The sequence below is a fragment of the Mycteria americana genome, chromosome 1, assembly GCF_035582795.1.
Source record: "Mycteria americana isolate JAX WOST 10 ecotype Jacksonville Zoo and Gardens chromosome 1, USCA_MyAme_1.0, whole genome shotgun sequence".
Lineage (NCBI taxonomy): Eukaryota > Metazoa > Chordata > Aves > Ciconiiformes > Ciconiidae > Mycteria > Mycteria americana.
In genome coordinates, this window is record NC_134365.1 from 15,227,967 (window position 1) to 15,247,989 (window position 20,023).

The 20,023-nt window shown below is 42.9% G+C and overlaps 1 long non-coding RNA gene across 1 annotated transcript; it reads right to left on the reverse strand.

Moving 5' to 3' along the window:
* Nucleotides 1-1,232: 1,232 nt before the first annotated feature.
* LOC142404653 (uncharacterized) lies at nucleotides 1,233-19,438 on the reverse strand. Its single transcript, XR_012773931.1, has 3 exons — nucleotides 18,524-19,438; nucleotides 17,579-18,337; nucleotides 1,233-3,278 (listed from the first exon to the last, which is right to left on the reverse strand). It is a non-coding gene; the product is annotated as an uncharacterized LOC142404653 (long non-coding RNA).
* Nucleotides 19,439-20,023: the final 585 nt, after the last annotated feature.

The window sequence follows — 20,023 nt, forward strand, 5'->3', positions numbered from 1 at the left end:
AATCTTGTCCCGAGGGAACTTCTGTTTACTTGAATGCCTTCCCTATAATCCCATTTTATGGGCCACATGTTTTGGGAATGCTGCACAGTCGGGAGACTGGCAGCGACTAAAGGGAGGTGATCCCTTTCACAGGACTGCAGAAAAGCAGGATACAGCCTCAAACACTCTCATGGCAGCCTTGTGCTTAGCTACATCTGTATTATCGTAACAAATGTTTTGGTCTTAAATAGGTACTGAACTCTAGAAAGAAACACAAGTTGTTGCTTTCTTAAAGTAAGAAAACTATAATACGAGGGTTTTAAAATTCACACTGAAACACACTTTTCCTGTTTGAAAATGGAACATGAAAAATAGCACCTCAGCTTTTTAAAAAATAAGCTCCAAGATGATAATGTAGGTGAAACATTAAAAAAAAGAAAGGAAGAGTGAAAAAGTTTTACCATTTTTGGCTTGATAGCTCCCCTTCTTTATGGATAGGTCCATTAACTTGCAGGTGGAATAGCACACAACTCAGCAATAAGCATGGGTAGAGATTCAGAAACACTAACCACCCTATCTCTTTGGTGGGGTATTAGATTCAGATATCCCATTCTCTCTTTCTGCAGTAATGACTAAGCAGGGATGAAGCAATGTCAAGGAAAATTCACCATGCTTGAAGCAAACTGCATATCCTGTAACTTTTTCCCCCCCTAATGGCAGTAAATACTGGCATGGCTGCATACAAACAACTTTCACACTTAATGTATATCAACTATCAATTGATTCTCATAACTAATAAAACACCCTCAGCTACTTTTACCAGCACAACACCTTTGTTCTCTAGCCAGGGAGTCTAGTGTTTTAATCTGCTCCCCCGCCATTTCAGTAAGGGCAGAGTGCTCAGTACCTGGCAGGACCAAGCACTTGTTAAGCTGCTGTGGTTCCTTTCCATTAGTATTTTCCATATAGTGCTTTGAAAAAGAAGGCAGGGAGAAAATACAGTGCCTTATAATCCTGAAGAACAATGGGCATTTCTGTGAGCTGGTTTTCTACACAGGATGTAGCCTTCTTGAACTTGTGTAATCTGTCTGGAAGTCCAAAAACCACACTCTGAAAACATGCTTTTCCTTTAACAAGTAGTGACACACATTAGTTTACATGGCTGCCATTCACCATTAAGGAAAGTTTTCATTAAAAAATGCTTGGAAAAAAAAAATCTTACTATCTCAAATAAGGTGCATGGACTTTAATCAAAATATATAGCCTTTTTTATCCCAGCAAGAACTGTATTTAGGGATGGAAGCTTCCCTTATTTAAAACAGAGTGAGGAGTTGCATCTCTGGTAGTGCTTTAGCTGCTAGTTCATGTCCTAGGATCACTAGAGCCCAAAGACAAAAATTCAAAGGCACTGGAAACATTTTCATGGAATGCACCGCGAAGGACGTACAAAGTGAAACACATTCAGATTATCCTATGACGTAGGCCTTTCTAGATGCTCTAAGACACTAGATTTAACAAATTCAGGCAGCCCTCTGAAGTCCCTTATTTCAGACACTCCACTAAGACCAACTCTTCCCCCTTCCTCCAAGCAGCACAAGAAGATAGTCCACCAGAAGAAACTGTTTGCTGTACAAGGAGTGGACCAAGTATAGCAGAGGTTAAAACACAGGAGAGAAATGGCTTCCTCCAGAGTTCTCTGGCACTGCAGGGTAAAAAGACAGCAGATCTGAAGTAGCGTATGAAAAAAGCGCATATAAGAGTAATGCACTGTTTCACACTATTCCACATTCAGAAAGCTTAAGCAAGGGTTTTTGTATTTATTTCAAAAGCATTCCCACTTATCTAATAGATTGCCTGAAAAACAGTAGAACTTCCACCACAGAAATATTTCCACCACAAACGCCTGTGCTGTATCATAGAGATGGCATAATAAAGGCACTAAAGTCTTTAGATTGGGCCTTGAACTTAGGTCTCTGAGGAATATGCTTCCAAGTAAACAGCAGGCTAATATTTCTAAGCATTGGAAGGCATGTCACCGCATTACAGAAGTGCAAGACTTCACTGGAGTGATCACCAAGAAAAGAAACAAGTACTGGTTATGTTCTTCCTTTTAAAGATTTAGTTTATTGGAGTTACCTGCCTGAAAGTTTGACTACCCCCACTTTCCTGTTTGCCTCTTGAAGCTGTAAGACCGGGTTTATCAAGAACAATTACTGAAGGAATTCACATGAATTCTCAAAGTTTGTGTTCATAGTAAAATCGCAAATCTTGTATTTGACACTAAAATCCAGTACCATAACAAACTCTTAGGAATACTTCTCTTCTGGGAAGCAAACAGCTGTATGAAGCAGGTATGTCTTTCAAAATACTCTGTACCAATTTACTACTGTAACTTCCAGGGTTACATATTTTTAATTCCTAGTGAAACTAGATAGTAATTTGAAGCTTTATCATATTTCCACTGCAATGGAAGTTAAGATCGAGCAACTGGGGAAAAAAAAACCCAACACTCCAGCATACTGAAATTTATTTTTGCACGCTATCAGGTTTCAAATGGCTAGAAAACATCAAGAAATCTTTCCCCCACTTTCATATGTTAATTAAGATTAGCATATGGTATTCATTTAGGCAAATTATGAAGGGATAAATCCTCAACAACATTAGACACAGCAGTTCCTACCACACCCTATGATATTTTGACAATTACCACACAATTTGAGTCAGAAACTATTACAGTCTGCGCAGAACTGTTTGGCTTCTGTCTTCATCTCCAGCAAGTTCCTGCCTGAGCACACGCACTACGCAAAACCAGCTCCTGCAGCTACGGAGGGGAGAGCTGCAAGGAAATCCCAAACCCCAGCAGGAAGCAACGTTTCTGTGATTCAACACGTTGAGTCTTTTCCTCTGAGATGGCACCAACCAGCGTAAAAAGCACAGCATTAACTGCATGAAAAAATCCTTATCCTGTCTGCATTACAGATCCTAGAACCACTTCAGTTTCGGGTGACAGCCTGTCTCCCTCATCAAATTCCACCAAGTATTCCTTTAAGGTACTTTCAGCTAGGGTAGTTTAAGGGAGAAAAGAGAAAGACTTGAAGAGCAGAGGAAAAAACTTTTCTGGCTGGATTTACTAGGTTTTGATCCTTTTACTTGGAAAAAAAAAATCAATGTAATATGCTTATACAGTAGTCTATCACTGTAGTGGAAGTAAAGCAACATACTTCAGTGAAGGCTTACCCCAGCATGCTGGGAGACTGCACATTACAATGACTGGACAGGAGGAGTGCACAAGCCATTTTCTAGGCAGAATAACAATGAAAATACCCAAAGAATTTTGTTAACATCACAAGCCACAAAACAGAATCAAATTCCACTCTGCTCCCTGCAGCTCCCATCTGGTTGTAATTTGCTAGAGGAGACTGAAGCCTGTATTGAAAAAATAGACTGAGTTGTAAACATTAGTCTCTGCCAGCATTACTAGTAACTCATGAGGTACTGGAGTTACCATGGAAAGGCAAGGGGGAGGGTGGGAGAAGAAGGTCTGTGAAAGTAAGACTTGCTCTATCATTAAGCTCATTCTTTTAATTGTATTGTTTTAATCCCTGAAAGTAAAAAATGTTTGATGCTCAGAAGAAACGCACTTGCAGAAAATCCAGTCCTACTCATCTCTATTATGTTTTGTAACATTATGAAATCTAACAGGGGAAAGTTGAGAAGTGTCAGAACAGACTGCCTGGGCCACTGGACCCCCTTGTTTCATAAAGCTTGTAATTACAGGCCACATACTGCTGCCTAATTTATTTCTTATGTTATCAGTAAGAAATCCCTGCTTCATTTCCTGCAGAAATAGTTTTGTTAAATTGTGACAAACTAATGAGACTACAGCTAAGAGCATCTCATGGTAATATTTAACAATATGCCTTTGATGAGACTTTGCCCCCTATCTCTGCCTTAGACTTCCTATGTAACAAAATTCCTCAAGCCAAATTTTTCATTGATCACCAGTTACTAGCTTCTAGTTACCTATGCCCCTGACATGAAGGCACTGATGTGCTCTTAGAATCCACTCACTAAATAGAAGTGAAAAAAGGAGGAAGAGGTGTTTCTGCAGCAACACGGGCCTGGAGGGATTGTTTCACATCATACAATAGCTCCCCCTTCATTTTGATGACTCTTAGATCCACACTGAGGCCCAGCTCAAAAATTAAATTCAGGGGTGGGAGAAAGTGATCACTTTATTCAACAGATCAATCCCTTGTTCTCAGCATACTCTCACAAATGATCAGCACAACTGAGGTGATGAAGCACTACGCTCTAGTGTCAGAACAATAACTCCTAAGAGCAGCAAAGAGCAACCAGAGATAACGCCTTAAGCCACTGTTGCCTCTCGCACCCACAAACAGGCCCTGACATACCACTTCCTAGTTAAGGCTCATTAAAAAGCTGGCAGTGTTGCAACACTGAGTTGAACTTGTTCAGTCACCGTCAACATGGTCTTACTGCTATCACTTTTTACTTTGTTGGGTTACTACCGAACTCGTTATTCTTTCTTCCAACTAGCTGCAACACCTCCATGACTCCTCCAGCCCCTAGGCCAAGCTAACAACCCCAACAGCTGCCTCAGTGCTGTTTTTGTCAATCCCATGCTTGCAGATCCAGCAGACTTCTGCATTGACTTCTTGATGGCATGTGTCGTTAGCTAACAGCCATTAAGTTTCAACAGGTCCTCCTGTAAAGCTTCCTTTTCTTTCACTGTTGCTAAAGGTGGCTCTCTTCATCATAGGACATTCTCTTACTCTTGGATTTGCTCACCACACTTTTCTGCTTGATATCCTCTCATCTCACCAATTCCTACCCCTCCTCCTTTCTCTAGCTCTCAGTGCTGCCTTCATTCCTGGAAGTCCTTAATTTCATCTTAATGCACTCCCTTTAGCCTTGTTACATAGATATGTCAATCTACCACTTGCTTCCTGTTGTTACTGATCTTTCAACAACAACAAGCTTTAACCAAGTGGTTTCTTCTTCCTTTCTGCTCAGATGTTAGTGTAATTAGAAGCAATTAATGTTAATACATGCTCACACACTCAGCTTAGAGCAGTCCAGAGTGACCTTACCCAGGTCTAGATTTAGTTAACATTATTCTGTCTCCAAGAGATACATGTGAACAGGCTACAGTATACATGGCTAAGTCATACCTGTTTCACACATCTAAGGTATGTATAATCTGATCAGCATTGGGAATTGTGAAAGACTCATTTTTAAACATAAGCTTCTTAAACTCCACCCGCCACTTAAATACACTCTTTTCCCACAAAAGGATCACAGCTTGGACAAGATTTTGGTGACTTCTCAAACAAGCAGCAAGAGGCTTTATTCTAAAGCATAAAACCAAGAACTGAAGTTACAATTCCCCCCGCACCCCAAGTTCTACTACCTACAACTTTAGCATTGGGACTCAGGGAAACTAAAAACATACCAAGAACAATAGGTGGTGCTACCAGCCCTGCTTATGTTCAGACCTTTCAAGGCCACAAAGGACTTGTGTGCAGCTAGCAGACCCTACTGTTGGGAGGGAACATTATGTTGGCTTAAGCCCCTGTCCTGCATGGGATTCACCGCTTTAGCTTCTGTTTATGTACTGTTTAATAACAAATGGTTCCTTTTTATCTTTTGATAGTAGTAGTTTTACCAATGTCCAACTATCTAAGTGTTTACACAGTTGTTAGCTTACTACTAACATCACATTAAATTACTGTAAAAAAGTGAGATCTCCTTGGAGGGAGCTGCAAAGCAAATGGCACAACAAGCCTGTAGAACTACTGACTAAAAAGTTTTAACTTAGCAGCAAAATTATTCATTTTCATCTGCATATTAAAAAAATATTTGAGGACAAAAGGAATTGCTCAACTTTCTCACTAGTCAAGTGGCCATACTGCTAGGTCTTTTTAACTGAACGAGCATGATTCAGACATCAGGGGATTAAGGTTTTACTGTCTCCATCTAAGTAGTTATGCAAGAGGTTGCAAGTCTTTCTGCAAGCAGACACTCCATTTTTTTCCAGAGTTCAAGATTTTGAAAGTTGTATTCTCAATCAGCATCCTTTCATACATAGCCAGTTTTCAAAGGCAGTTAATACCAGCATGAAACTTTTGCTTCAGCAGGAAGAACCACAGTAAGCAGCTGAAATCTGTTCAGTTTTCTAAAATCCAAACTTTAAATGAAACAAAACCCCAGACCAAACTGCAAACCAATATCCCCAAACAGAGCATGACCACCACCAAGTAAGTGGAAAATACATGGAAGATTGGAGGGAAAGCACAGTTCTACACAGTAGTGACATGTCTGTGTAGCTGCCAGAGGAGCACGCTAGGACAAGCCTGCTGTTTCTATCTTTGCTCCACACATGGGTACACTTCTGCATGCCAAAGCTAGTATTTATCCACTTCTTGCCCGAGTGATTCCAGGCCTGTTCTGCACACGCTTTGCAGTGCAAAGAGGCTTCATACTTTCAGGTGGATTGCTGCAGACTGATTTGTCAGGAAGAGATTATTTATACTAAGGGTATGTGCATATTGATTGCAAATATAATGACATCCACACAATAGCTCCAGACACTTTCCCTCACAAATTTAACACCTGTGTCCTGCTGCCAATAAACTCACACAACAGAAAAACTGTGGCCTTATACAGTTTTTACAGTAGCAGTAACCAGGCTCACACGCATTTTTTGCATTTCTCCCTCAGGGGAAAATCCAAGGGACTGCTATGGATTTATTTATGCCTCTATGGATCAAGGTAGCAATTGTGGGGGGGGTGGGTGGGTGTTAGTTTTATTTTGTTAAGTGGAAACAGTTTGGCATAGCTCAAACTAGACAGTTACTGTTACCAAGTTATCATATTCCTTTGCTTTATAGCATGGATATGTACCAAAACCTACAAGTAGGAGTAATTTGTAGCTATGGATAAGAAGAGAAGTAGCAGCTGATGTGAAGACATTAATGGTTATTACCTAAATATATTCATGTTATAATGACAAAGAGACACTAGAGTATTCGGTTTCACTGATTTCTCATGTTAGTCATGCCTGTGCATAGCATCAAGGTTCCCATGACAGCAACTGGAGAAGGAGTAATTCAAGTTATGAGCTTTAATAGCTATGTTTTGGGGACTATCCATAGAAAAGTAACAAGCAAGCTGCATTCTCGTTTCAGCTGAGTCTTGATGCCTTTGTGTTGCTTGAAAAGAAATAATACTGTTGAGGCACTGCAATGTAACTGCAGTGACTATACTACCCCTTCCACAGAGGAGGTCAGGAAATGTATTGGCATCATTCAGCTGGAGCTGATAAACCAGCTCAGGATTGCTACTTTTCTTCCCCTTGTCTAAGGTACCCAAGGTTTTAGGGGTAGGGGAAGACATGAGACAGTATTGCTCCAACATTTAAGCCACACAACCACTCAATAAAGCCTGAAGTATTTATACTTTGGGCAAACAGTCACAGAACTCTTGCTTTTTGCCCAGTATCATTTTATCGTTATCCAAACAGATCAGGGGATTGTGGCAGGAAAAGTTTACTTTTCTATGGGTAGAGATGAGCCTGCTGCCAGCTGTGTTTTTAAACTATAACTTTTTTTCTGCCAGTATCTTAGAACTCAGTTAAGCAGCAACTATAAGCTACAAGACTATTCTGACTTGCAAACTCAAGCACTAGCTTCCCCCCTTGGAGCACCTCTTGCTCTGTTGTGAAAAAGCAGCAGTGTCTCTTTCACATTAGAAAAGAAAGGAAACACACAACTTTATATTTAAGTTGGGTACAATTTTCTGGAGAAAACACGAAGTTAATACAAAGACCATGAATAAACAGAAAAAAGAAATCGCATATTACACACAAAAGTCAGGAGAAAAAAAAATGACATACAGCCAGCTGGCACTAAACAGATTTTCCATGACAGTATGAAGTCAGACTGCACTAAATATCATGTTCTTTTTCTACTTCCATTATAAACGTGGAAGTCAAATTCCTACAAACTGAGAGTTGTAAAAATACAAGAGCTTGATTACGCCATGCAGACAAATTTAAGTCATATAGACCATTTACAGGACTTTGGAGGCATGCTTACAGGCTTCATCATTCCCTCTCTCCTGCATTTAACAAGGCTACTGATTTGGTAGTTAGTGCTGCTTCTCTTTCAGAAAGCTACAAAGGAGAGTGGGCACGAACATTCAGCTCCAAAACAGGAAAAAGTAAAAGGCAGACCTAATTAAAGGTAAGGACCTTCCTTTTCTGTGCTGCTCATTCTTGAGCAATCTTCCTCATTCTTCAGCTGGTTTCCATGGCTTCTTTCTGTACTTCACACTACCCATTTGTTGCATAGGAAACCTACAAGCTGATTTTGGAGAAGTCTGGTAGGCAGTGGAAATTTAGGCATAAAATTGCCATTCTTTGATCTAGCCTCCACCCCAGTCACTTTTTTATGTTTCGAGGTAACACAGGTTGTCATTCAGACAGCAAAACTATCTTAAGTTTGGAAGTAAGAGTCCTCAAGTTTGAGATAAGAAAAGCTTAAATAGGTCTTATGTGCTGTATTGTTAGCTTATACATACTACCAGTTGACCGGGGTATACCATAGTACACCTAGTTGTACCCATCCAGAAAGCTGGGGAAGGAGACAATCATGGAATGACTTTCTAATCCCACAAAGATGGCTCCCAGTCATCCTCTCCATCCCAAAACTCCAAAGGTTACTCAAATTTCACATATGGGCAAACCAAAGGAAACAAAAATATTCCACATGGCAGATTAAGTGCCAGAAATCCAAATAGTCCAGACGCGAGTTCCTAACGGGAAGGAAGTTATAGTTAAATACAAGTCCAATCTGTGTTTCCCTCCACGAGCTCCATAAGATGAATGGAAAAAAAAAGCCAGGCTTTCCTGTTACACAACAGCTAGCAATCATGTGATGTAGGATGCAGCACAACTGCCTGAAATAGGCACGTTATTCACATGCAGAAGATACCCCTCTAAACTAATCTTTCAGAATTCTGCAGTTGCATACAATGCCTCCATTCTCATCACTGCTACAATCTACTCAAGACATAGCCCTGAGCTACTTAAAAGTTGTATGCTGTTCAAGAACTACAGGTTAGGCCTGCTTATTTTCCAACTGAGACAGCCACGTTTGTCAGGTTTCCTTCTTACAGTCCACCCTTTTGCTGCAGTTAGGGGCAGGAACTCTAATGATGATGTACTCAATTCTGGCAGGGTTGTTTCGGGTTTTTTTTTTTTTTTTTTGTTAAGTGAACAACAGCTTAGAAAGCCCACAAATGCTGATGAGAATACTTTTCCAGTAACTATTCTCTGGTTAACATCAGGAATACACCCTTTGCTTCAACCCATCTATTCTTTCAGCCCTCCCTCTGAAGAGCTGCAGTTACCTCTACAGGTTTCCATCATCCTCCCTTTGGTAACCTGTAATTGTAAGCATGGTTATTCACATATACTGATACTTCAGTTGCTTTAGAAAAGCTAAATGGATCTTGTGTATATGTTGTGAAGCTTGTCTATAGAACAATGTATTTAATTCTTATTTTTTCCTGCCACAGTCAAAAAGGCCAGGAGTCCCCTTCGAGCACTTTCAGTTGAGCGTTATTTAATACTACGGGAGTTTCAAAAAGGTATCACAAGTCAGACTTGTGCTCCTGCTTAATGGGACTCAAAAAATACATATTAAAAAAACCCAATGCTTACATTAAACTCATTTGCTTTTTCCTTACACAAGTCTAATGAAGCATCTCATCTTTATTTATCATATGGCAAGTAGAGCAAGATTTCAGCTTATGAGCTACAGTAAAAGTGTTTCTAAGCAGTAAGAAACCTCTCCTTCACTCCAGTGCCAACTGAGCACATCCAAAATTCAGATTCAACCAAGAATCTCAGAAAGGCACATAAAGAAAATGAGGTCTACCAGACTTACCTTTTTGGACACCCAGTTCAAACCACCCCATTTTGGACACCCAGTTTTTTTGCTCTTTGACGGTCTACTACTATAGTGGGGACTTATGATGGAGAAGGATATAAGTACCAACTCCAAAACGATACTCATTCTTACATCATGTAAGAAAAACCCGCCCCCTATTTTAAACTGTTACTTCAGACATCCCTTAGAGGCTTTGGATTTTAAATATGGAATGGCTTCTGAACAGCTGTGAAGCTGAAACATCCAAGACTGCAACATGCTATTTCTAGGAAGATGCAACAGAGATTTTACACTTGTTAATATGTATATCCTATTCTAAACAGGATGTAGAGTTTACTTGTAATGAGTGCAATCAGTACATAATTGTTGCTCCACACTATTCAAGCAAAAAGAAGAGGCAGCCAGAGCAAGACACTTCCTGTTAAGTACATAGGCTGTCTACAGGAAAAAAACCCCAAGCTTTACAAAGCATCTACAGACATGCGCAAGTACCTTCCAGCAATTCACTTCTAGATAGAAGGAGCATTTGTAGACAGCTCATTCCCTACTTGTGATATGCTATTTACAAAATACATTGAAAGGATGTGAGGATTAGTCATATGAGACATCTGAGACATAAGCCTGTAGTTCTGATCAGGCTAGGTAATGCAGAGCCATTAAACTGAACAAAAGAGGAGCCAAGTATATGAATATTCTTGCCAGGTTACAGAAGTGTGTGGAGTTGAGGCTTTTTTTGTTTTGTTTTAAATGAGGAAACAGTTCCAGAACACATGTTGCAGTATCATTGCATTACTGAAATTAAAGGGCATGTTTAAGCCAACAGACTTAAACAGGAGATCAAGTTCAGAAGGTATCATACCCCTCAAACAGATTACCTTGCTTTGCTAACTGTACGATGAGGTTACAACAGGTCCAATGATAAGTTTTCCTCCTTCATATAAGCACTAACACTTGGCCTACAAGGCAAAATTTAGATAGCTGCTGTTCTCCTTGGTATCTGTTAACTACTCCAATTTACTTAAATGGGAACAGGATTATTAAGTAGTCATACCACTAAAACAGAAGACAAGACAAACCAATTCAGCTAACAGCTGCACTTCTAAGGCCAACGTCTGTAGTGCACAATCTGCAGGAAAGTGTGGAAGAGCAGCTTGCCTGTTCTACCAAAAAAAAGAAAAAACCACAAACCAGAAGACCCTGCACTGCCAACTCTTAGAAGTACTGCAGGCTTAGCTACAGCCTTCAGGGTACAGTCCTAATAATGCTTTGCAATGATGATTCCCTACCATCAGTTAGGTCTATGCTAGCAACTGCAGTGTTTGAGGAGGCTCTTGAAAGAGCTCTAAGACATGTAGAACTCAGTATGTTGGTTTTGCGCTGCACAATTCATCTTACAGCACCATGATTTTTTTCTTCCTGTTCATAGTACTTAGTCCAGTTTGAAATATCCCTGCTCACCAGTTTTAAAAAGACAAACAAAACCAAGTCTAAATGCTTCATTAGTATTCTTTATTTTTGTCCTAAACTACATAATATATATTCTCTGAAGTGGTCCGTCAATTTTGGAATTCCCTCCCTCCCTAGTATAGAAAGAGTACATTAACACCCATATTCAGTGTTTGTATTTCAGGCCTAGTCTGAAGTAGATTATCTTGGACAGAGGGAGGAAAAACCTTAAAATACTAGCCCTATTGCATACAGAACCCAGTTGCATTTTTACACAATTTTCCAATGTTAATGGAAATCTAAAGGTGGTGTACAGTAGTATTACACAATTGTAGTAAATGGGTTACTGCAAATCAGTAGCAGACTATTAAGCAAAGCAACTATGTTTAACATTCACCAAGAGAGATACCATTTAAAGTGTTCCAGCTCTCAACAGTTCTTGTACTCCATTAAGTATAGCAAAGCAGGTTCTTTGACACTAGCCATCAGGATTCCTATTAAATTTGGCTACTCTGTCAAGCACCATAGACCTGTATCTTTTATTATAGGTAGTTATAGCCAAGGACTCAATAGCCCACCACCACTATTTCCTAGTTATCGTAATTTCCCCTCCTCAACAGAAGTCAGTGCAGATTCAACTTTACTATCTCTGAAGAGCACACACTCAAGTTCAAAAATTACTGTTAGCTGAGCCCAGACACTGTGGCTCCTACATGAAGGATAGCCTTTCCTATGCTTGTGCAGAGATAGGAGACAGAAGTGTTTCTCAGAAACAGTTTAAAAATAGGATCCGACAACTGCCCAGCATGCCTTTATAAGCTTATGAGCTTGCTCCAGCATATGAATGCCGGGGTAATAGAGCACAGCTTTGGAGATTAATTCAAAGTGTAGCACCACCCTGATAAAAGAAAGAGTTTCATTCTGTGAAGAGCAGTCTTTTAAATCAGGATAGCTGTAACAATGACATTTTAAGTAACATGCTCTTACAAAGTTTTCTAATTACAAAGCCCATAGTTCTTCTGGATGCAGTTTAAGACAACTTACCCTGCCTCAGCAGGTAAGACTACATCAAGCAACCTATCATCGGCCCAACAACATTGGGCCACAAACACCATGGCCCAAAATGAAGCAGCACAACCACTGCACGGTTTAGCACTTACTGGGGAATAAAGCTGGGAAGAGACCTCTTAGGCTTGAGATGGTAATTTAGTCTCTATCTCATGACCAGCTGGAGTCTCACTTACAGTCTCTTCAAGGGATTGCTTTGTGTACACTAATAAGCAACAGAGCTCTGCACCTCCAGGTTTTTTTTTTTACTTCAATTTGGGGAAATCACATGACAGTCATCTAACCTGATAAGGAAAGGCAGGAACATAGAAGGCAAGGAAAAGAGGGAGTTTAGCATGAGAATGAGATGCTAATGCTTGTTTTCCAGATAGCTCTTCAGCTTAAGTTCTTCTTGTGCCCTCCCCACTAGTTTTGACACACCCCAGATCTGCCACACAAGGTAGTTCTAGACTTGTATTTGGTTGGTCTATAAGAGTTGGATTGAGCAGCCATCAAAGATCTGTACACATGACAATCAACTGGACAGAAAGACACATGCTAATTCCTATAGATCAGATACTACAAATTGAACTCCAATACAAAGCTTCATTAGTTGCCAATATACTGAAGTTTGCAGGAAACAAATACATTATTATAGCTAGTAGTAGTCGATGTCAAAAAGCTAGCCATTCTGAGTATACCATTCTGCTGTCAGACTTCTGTACTTCTGAAACTGTTTCAAGTCCTAACAGGCCACACTGAGCAGGACTACAGCAGTCTTCAAAAGCTAAACCTTTGAAGAGACATGAAATACTACTGCATTCAAGCTGCATTTCTATTTTTGCTAAGAACAGCTGCATGACTGTGCATCATTAACATGCTAGCAGACAGTGCTTCTATACTTGACCACAGGAGTGCAGGAAATTTATTTGTTGAGCCTGTGGTTGTTCCCTACCTCTATTAAAAGGCTCCCTCCAGACAAGTCACAGTAAGAAGTTTCAGCAGAGATAAGGAACCTCTTTTGTCCAATGCTTAATAACCACACAAATACAGCAGCTAAGTTTTGTTTGGTTTCCAAGCTTACAAGCAACACAAACACTTGCTTTCTCTGTGACAGGACCACCTTCAGCTGCAGTTCAGGGATGCTGGAGCCCACAGTTCAGTAACTTCCCAACTCCAGCACAGCCTAACTCTCAGAAAGTGGCAGTATTTTCCCCCACTTTCTTCCTAGAGATCCTCAGAAACCACCATTGCACTTACACTGCCTGCATCTTAACACTGACTGAGGACAGAGCTTAACACTGCTCTCCAATGCAACCAGAAGTTCATCAGAAAGACTCTACTTCAAACAACAAGGTCATGCTAGAAGGAGAAAACAAACCACTGCCCCACCTCACTACGTAAACGACATACCAGTGAGCTGGACTTGGTGCAAATTCCTACTAACAATGGGATTAGCAGGCCACAACAGCTTTAAACTTGCTCCTTTATGTGATGAACTCAACTGTTAATTGTAGAACCAGCCAATAACTTGGTCTTCCTTCTAGGGAAAAACCTTACTAGTCTCAACATTTTCAGAAAATCTCACCATAACACAAAACCTGAAGCAGTGTGCAAAGGAAGTTCCTACCCGGTCCTGCTGCTGTTCAAGCCTTGAACAGTCTTTCCACATCCAGGTGGATAAACTGATCAGTTGGCCATCACTGGACCTGCTCTACTACATGCAAATAACGCATATTCATCTGACTAGTGACCACTGTGACCCACAGGTATCACTTTTTTTTTTTAATTAGCTCAGAACTCATCCAGTAATTCTTCACTGAATATCCCAGCTATTAGATTATCAGTCACTTCTAGAAGAAGCAAGCCTATTCCAAGTTTTACCCTGTTCCGACTAAATAAGCTCCGTAAGTCCAAAATCCTGTGAACATTAACTAGGCTACAGTTGAGAACAGCATTTCATGTATTTTTGTAGGCTATCATTTCAGTGAATCTGAAATGATCTTGCAACCTACAACTGCAAGTCAATCTAGTAGTGCTTTACATACTCTTAAAGAGTTTTGAACTTTGGGGGGGGGGGGGGGGGGGGTAGCTTGACTCCTTAAGCAGTGATTCTGGCTGCACTAGCCCAGTGCCTTTAAGAGTTACCCCAAAATTCCCCAAGAACTGCATCTTTGCTAAGAAAAAACACACCTAATTTCACTAACACTTAAAACATGCACATCTCTATTATCCCTGCAGCTGCTTCTTCCTACTCCTGTTCAAGCAGGTTTGTGAAGCTGTGCAATGAACACGCACATTAGAAAACCACCCATTACAATTAGGCTTATGCGAGATGCATTCTTCTCTTCTACTTCCCACATGACCACTTGCACCGTCAAAAAAGGGGTGGTGCAGAAGCAAGAATGAACAGCTGGGAAAGGGTGCAGGATCATCTTTCAGCATGAGCACCACTTCAACTGTTTCAACTATGGCATTAATGCATACTGAGATCTATTACACTGTTAGTATCTCTCTCCCTTCTCCCCTAAATACCCTTGAACTCCTGTCAGTCCCTTTGTAAGGCTAAAAGTAAACAACGGTGTTTAAATAACAGGTCTTAGCAAAGGCACAGACCACATACACATGCACAGACAGGCTATCACAGCAAGTTAGAACCACAAGACTAACTGCTGGAGAACATCCAGCCAACTGAAATACCCTTATTAAAAAGGAAAGAATTGTGGAGGTCAGTAGAAATTGTTTCTCTTCCTGGTAGGCTACTGTAAGTGCAAGCTACCTGTTTTTACCCAGTCTCCCTCTCCTACAGCTCCTTTCCTTCCCCTCACCTTCCAGATTAAGACACAGCTTGCATCAGACTGGCCTTTGAGCACATCCCCTCCCCCGAGGTTTCCGTCTCAAAGTAGCACACACATTTGTTTTTTACTCATCTCCTGCAGCAGAAGTAATTCAGAATGCATCAGACATTGTTTTGAGACTGCACTGCAACACTGCTGGAGTCACTGCTTCTTTGAACGTAATGAATACTGCTTCCCTGAGAACAGCTAGTAGAATAAACTTGAAACAAACAAACAAAAAATATTACAAGCTCATTAAAGCTTGCCTTCATTTCTATAGCTTCATAAAAGCACAGAGACATCTCAATTCAAGTACTGCTGCAATAAGGTAGCTATATATTCTCAGTTACACAGAGAACTTTTAAAGTTGTTCACTCCTTGGTTTTCAAAGCAAAATCTGATATTAATGTGAGCAACCTCAAAGGGTGCTTTAAGAATTAAAGCTCTAGCTGCCATAGTTAAGCTTTTGATTGCCAGGTATTCTACATAAACTACTCTATAACATAAGCATTGAAACTGCTCCCTTACAGTGAGGTAAGCAACTACTCCCTACTTCATAATTACAGAATACATGCCTAAATGCAAGTACTAATGAAATAGAAATGTGTTTTTTTCCTCATCTTCAGTTCAAATTAGTGTTCTTCATTTAACACATGTGCAAGGGAATAGTCACAATGTCAGGTCCCAAATAAATCTGTTCTGTATCAAAAGAACCACTGTACACTGAAAGCCTCTCTGGAAGCTTCCATTACAAAGGGAGTATTTACCCTGTGTCATAGTATGCCTACACAAGAAGAATCAGTAATCCAGCCACTTAAATGTTTGGTCAACAAACCACCTGCCTCCTCATAACACCATTTACAGTAAGATTTGGTGGGGGTTTTTTTTTTGGTTTTTTTTTTTTTTTAAAAAGCCTCACAACCTCTAGGACTCAAGAATCCTGGTCTTTACAGTAGTCTGGCACAGAACAAAATTGGTTGGTGCAATGCTCAGCTGACAGCCACCATCTGACACCCAAAAAAAGAGGGGGGCCTGCTCAAACAAGACTCCAAACTTTCAAGAGCTTCACAGTGTGTCATCCTTAATTACTGCCTCCTCCATTTCTTTCCTGGTATCCTTTATATAGCCTACAAAGGAAAAATGTAGCACTATTAGATGCTTCCAATCCTGTTCTTCTACCCCTCCCCTGACAACACACATGCCCTGCAGGCTATATCTGCAACTAATATGGACTAGTTACAGTAGCTCCCAAGTCCCCAGTCGGTTCTTATGTAAGTAGACTCCACCTCACCATATTACTTATGTAACACGTATTAAGTAGCATCTATTATACAGGAGTCTTCTGCATTACTCATATACTCAGTTACTTTCATTCCAGTAGTTCTCACACAACACGTTCACCAAATATTCAAGCTTTATCCCCCACCAAGTTACTACTGTGAAGGAAAAAAGAAGAAAAAAAATATATTCATATCTATCTGGGGACAGACTGAGAACAGAAGTGCTATGAAACATTTCTAAATGGAACAAACCACCACCATTAAAGCATCAGCAATTTTAAATGTTGTTTTTTGGGTTAGATACAGAGACCAAATTTACACCCTGCCATACAAGAACAAGACATGGGAACGACCACTGCATTGCTTTGACAACATGAGAACCCCACCCAACCAGTAACACGAGTTGCATTCCTTCAAGTGTTAGGATTGGAAAGCATACATTTTTCACTTCCCCCCATCAGAATATTGAAATAAAAAGACCCAGAAAATATATCTGCCAAGCTTCCAAGCCTACCCAACCTGCGTGACAAGTTCATTTTCCTATGAACCTCAGAAAGTAAGACATGGGGCATCTTCACGATATTTGCATACCATAGTTTTCATTTGCACTAACTGTATACTTAAATCCCTGTAATAAAGATGCAGGCCATCCACGGCCTAACTTTGTAATACATGCCACATTACCCCACAGAAAAGCTGCTCAATTGCTACAACAGGCTCCAACAACGTACAAATAAAAGAGTATCGATCCGTTTTTCCATAACGAACTTCTGTTCAAATAGAACAAAGTCATTAATAGCTTGCACATTTCTCCTGAGGCCCCCCCACCCTATACCCCCGGCAAAGCAACACTGGAAAAGCAACGACCTCCTTGTCAGAACAACAATTCCACATAGCCTGTACATTTTCCTCAGCTGTTTTCGTGGAGTCATTTAAACATCGCTTATAAAACGACTCCTTCAGTAAGTTACTCAGTAAGAACCATTCTATGATTCCGGGGAACCTAACTTACAGATGAGAGTGCTCTAGTACATGAGAAGGGGAAGCCGAGCGAGAGCGGGCAGCATTTACGCTAGTACAGCCAGCCGCGGGAAGGCCCAGCACAGGAGCCGAGCCACCCACCTCCTGCTCCCACGTTCGGGCGGAGCGAGTAGGAGCCGAGGGGAAACTTTCCCTTGCGGTGGGTAAAGCCTTAAAGAGCGAGGGGGCGGAATGGCAAGCTTCCCCAGAGAGCAGCTACACCCTGGAGATGGGTGGAGAATAGGGAGAGAAGCGAGAACCTTCCTCAGCGGCAGCTACACCCTCGTGCATAAGGTTAATGGGGGAAGGGAAATGGGAACCAACGCGGCACCGACGGCGTTGCGCGGGGAGGGGGAGGGAAGCACGGACTCTCCCGGGCAGCCGCCGCCGCCTCAGCCAGCTTGGTCTGCAGCCAAACCCCACAAGAATGCAACGCGGTCACATGACCTCCGGCGGACGTGCAACTCCCTTCCCTCTCCAGGGAGACCCTGCGCCATCTTGTACTGACGCAGTTACAAAAGCAGGCACGAGTTGCTCCTCTCTCGCTCTTCCCCCGCTCCTCTCCTCACAACCCCGGCACTGTTTGGGAAGGAGAAGCCAAGGCCCGTCCCGGCTTTCCTTTTCACCAGCTCTTCGGGGATCCCCCGCCTGTGAAATCCTCCCTCGCGCTGGGATCATGGCGCCCGTTTTCTCCCTTTGCACCAACCTCCTCCGGCAGCTCCCCAACCCTGCCCAGCTGCGGCTGCCCCTGCTGCAGGATGATGTCAGCACCAGCCAATCAGGGCGCGCCGGGCTAACCCAGTCGGCCTGGCTATTGGCTCCCGCGCAGCTCCCGCCCCCCTCCTGACTCAGTCGCCGCCGCGGTTCGCTGCGGAGCCGCAGCCAAGGCACAAGTGGGGGGAGGGGAATAGGAGGGGAAGAAAAAAAAAAAACCTACACAAAAAACCGACAACCAAACCCACGAAGACGCCAGCCGCCATTTCGCGCAACAACAGGCAGAACCCGAGCGAGCAGCCCCAGCCAAGCGCCCTAAGGAGAGAGAGAAAAGAGAGAAAGAGACACACGCACAGAAGAGTTAGACAGGAAAAAATACCCAGACTCCGCCATGATCACAAGACGTTTAATCGCCCCCCTCCTCCCTCAAACTCAATGCCCCATTACAGCCGCCTCCTCTGCGTCCAACCAGCTAGCAGATCCCTTCACCTCGGCTCCCTCCTGCCGCAGCAGCAGCTGTTTAGAGCCCCAAACTCTCTCTGCCCAAGGTGTGGGGGGACGCTAGTCTATGGCGCTGCTGCTAACTGCTTCTCCAGTCACCCGATTGTGGCGGCTCCATCGAGGCAGAGTAAGAGCTGCCAGCCCAGCTTTTATCTGGTGCCCCGAGTTTGCGCACTGAAGGAGGCTCGCTCAGCCCCTGGTGGGCGTCGAATGAAACCCCAGCCGCCGCCTCCCCTCCCTCAATCAGCCATATCGCTGGAGGGGCTGAAGCCGGGCGGGGAAGGCAGGGCGGTGTGCGGGCAGAACAGGAGCTGGGAGGGGATATGGCAAAAGGAAGAGGAGCTCGGTACAACCGGCAGGAGCTGCGTCTGCGCCGGAACGCTGAGCGAGCGTCTCGCCTTGCCAGCTCCCGCTGGTCCGGATAAAAGCAGACCATACCTGCTCCCCAAGTGCCGTTCCCTAAAGGGGAAACTAGGCTCGCTCACTGCTCCGCTCGTTCCCTGCAGAAAAGAAGCGCCTTCAGCTAGTGCTGTCCCACTCGCTTTAAGAAAAGAAGCTCTCTCCCACTTGCCTTGTATATGAGCCTTAAACGCTTCGGGGAAGATTCTCAGCCTCAAGTGTCGTATTGACAGGAGAGATTCAGTCAAAACCTCCACATCACCCTGAACGGGTCTCAGTCAAAGCTCCCGCTCCCTCCCCCTTCTCGCCCCCCTCTTCCCCGCCCCTCAAGTAAGTTCCTCTGCGTGCGTGAGAGCCGGCGGGTCTGCCTAGCTTTTCGCATACTTTGTGGCGAAAATTTACTCCTTGGGTTGAGGTTCATAAAGAATATGTATGCTGAGAATAACGACGGTCGGGAGGAGGAAGCCGGGGAGGGGGGGAGCAGCTGAGGAGGGAGTTTTGGCGTTTCTGCCTCAGAGGATGCAGTTCTGAGTCAGACATCCTCCCGCCCGCGTTCGGTTCCACAACAGCCTCGGTCGGAGCCCCTGCCCCTCCCCCGCGGTCTGCGCCTCCGGGGCTGCGGATCGTCCCCGGCACCAGCCCCAGCTGCGGCCGCCCCTCCTCCGCTGCCCTACTTCCCTCCACAGCTCCTCACAGCCCCCCTGCCCAGCCCCTGCCGCAGTCTGGTGTCTCGGCCGCGCCCAGACCCGAGCCGTTCAGCCTAACGTGCAAAGCGCTGTTGCAAAATGGACACTGAGCGCTCGGCGGGCGCAGACTGCACTCC